This window comes from Azolla caroliniana, unplaced genomic scaffold (assembly GCF_043228905.1).
Source record: "Azolla caroliniana isolate FFs.n. ecotype wild unplaced genomic scaffold, voAzoCaro1.0.p SCAF_8, whole genome shotgun sequence".
Lineage (NCBI taxonomy): Eukaryota > Viridiplantae > Streptophyta > Polypodiopsida > Salviniales > Salviniaceae > Azolla > Azolla caroliniana.
In genome coordinates this window covers 3,703,643-3,706,215 of record NW_028230443.1, presented here as the reverse complement: position 1 = coordinate 3,706,215, position 2,573 = coordinate 3,703,643, and positions in this window count along the sequence as shown.

Genomic DNA, 2,573 nt, shown 5'->3' with positions numbered 1-2,573 from the left:
ATCTGTTGTACAGAACCAAAGGTTGTACGATTAAGCATATTGTACTCACATTATTCGACCGTATGCACCCGAGAATGGTAGATCGGGCAGTGTGGGCGGAGAGGACAATCCACGGCCGAGTGGCCGGATTTTGTGCACGTTGTGCATTGGAGAGCCTCCCGAAACTGGGTTTCTTCATGGGTCGGCAAGGCGTGTTGGAGTGAGCCCATCAAAAAAGAAGTACTATGTTGGGCTCTATCCATTGCGAGGACACAAGCGACCACTTGCTCAATGGTCTATTGGGAAAAATCTATCAAGGTGAGAGTTGTTCGGAGGGGCTCCCGGAGGCCGGCAAGGAACGCGTCTTTTAAATTATTTGCGAACACATCTTGAGCGAGCTGCCGATAGAGATCCTAGAATCGGATTGTGAACTGAGAAACCGTCTAATGCGGTTCTTGTATTATAGCGTAGAACTAGCGGAGCAGTTCCCGCTTAGGTATCTCGTAGTAAAAAAGTTCGAGGAATTGAGTGTGAATGTCCTAAAACGTAACAAATTCCCCAAGATCGCAACGGGAATACCATCGAGCAACGGGTCCATCGAGGGACAATGTGAATTCTGCAATTTTGGACGCATCAACCTCTGCAACGGTGAGATGCTGCGTAGAATGGTTGGCTTGCTAAGTTGACACAAAAGAATGGATGTGGGATTCCGCATCAGGGCCATCTGTATAACGGGGATATGGATAGGGCATGGTGTCGAAGTCTGGGTCTTCTGGTAACGCCGGAAATGGGTTACACTCGGTTTGGGTAACTTCGGGAGGGCTTGGAGGCGCAATAGGTCAAGGCCCAAGTTTGATTGGGTGTCTAGTGCAATTAACAGAGAGGGAGACGACTCTACTGGCTCTAGCGATGATTGTTGCGTGAGCACTAAGTCAAAATTTTCCTCGGCGGGCTCGGCGTAGCTAGATGGTAGCCGAGAACGCTTGGTGCGAGGGGGCACCGAACTAGCGACGGGGGTTGTTCCTCCTACACTGTTCGTTGTGCTTCACAACGTGAACCGGGCGTGCCAAATTGTGTTATCTCTTCTTCGGAGATAACACCTTCGATTACTCTTAGGGTAATCGGGTCAAGGAATCGTGGTTATGTAGGAATGGAAACACAAGGGTGTCACAAGCCGATCAAGTACGAAAAGTTGCCGGCCCTAAGACTTGCACTTAACACAGGGACAGAAATCCAATAGTACAAATAAATAGTTGGATGACACGAGTAGATTAGACCCACAACATGTATATTATTTTGACATATTCTTGTAATATTGTTCTTCTTGTTAAGATGATTACATTCTCCACTTATTTCTTTCTTCTTTCCTTATGCTATTCTTCCATTCCATCTTGTTCTAGGCCGTAACACCTATAATATGTTACAAAATCTAATTAGTGGCCAACTTGGTATTATAGATGTAACAAACACCTTAATTGTCATTTAGATTAGGGAATATCAATGGCTGCAAGTCCACCTAGATGAGTAAGATGATCTCGAATTTTGTCGTGCAATGGGATTCTTATGATCGAATTGAACACTACACAAGTAACCACAAAACTGTTGTTAAATATTGTTAGGAAGAGCTTGGTGGCACCATTTGTGTCTCAACAACATTCCAACAAAGATACTCCTTTCTCCCCAATGAGATTAGTTACTCTCATTTTATACTTACATCATAGGTCTTACATTCATGCTTAGGCTTGAATGGAGAAAAAGGGAGCCAAGCTTACATTGAAGACAAAAGAAAAGATGAGTATTAGTAGAAACATCATGAAGAGGTGGAATCCCACTTTATGGAGCCCACTTTATGGAGCTGGTGGATGATGGCATGTACCCAAAACACACTCCATGGAGGTGCACTATCAGTGTACCTCCATGGCCAAAACTGAATTGCTTCAATTGCCAAAGTTCCTATATGGTGAGCTAGTGCTCAATGAATCAAGAGTATTGTAACTTCAAGGCTTGACACACTCATGAAATTACTATAGATTCCATGCAAATTAACTCCTACCCTAGAATTGGATCTTACCAATCAATGACTTCTTATTGACGTAAAAAATTCCGCAATATGAGCTTTAGGAGAAGATCCTCATTCAATATGCTACATGAGCTTTAATTTAGGATATGCTTGTTTTGCACAATACATGATTAATCTAAGAACTATAATACACCGAGTCTTATACAAAACATTGATGTACATAAAATGAATCACAACATTACACAATAAAAGATGGATTGCTTTTGGATTCATCCATTGTATAGTTCGTCACTTACAAGTTAACTTCATGTCTCTGCGAAATCAAAGCCGCAATCATGATTGTAATAATGATCTCTACCAATGGAGGAACTCCATTATCAATTGAAAATGAATTAAAAGTTTAAACATTAACCCGAACGGAAGTCCTAAATACTCAAGATTTAGGACCATTAGTTCACTCACAAGATTATACGACAATACAAGGTATTTAGTTTTCATCTTATTTTAGCAAGATTAACACATGCAATACAAGTTGTGTTATATTAACTTATAACCCAAAGATAGATTATTCAAT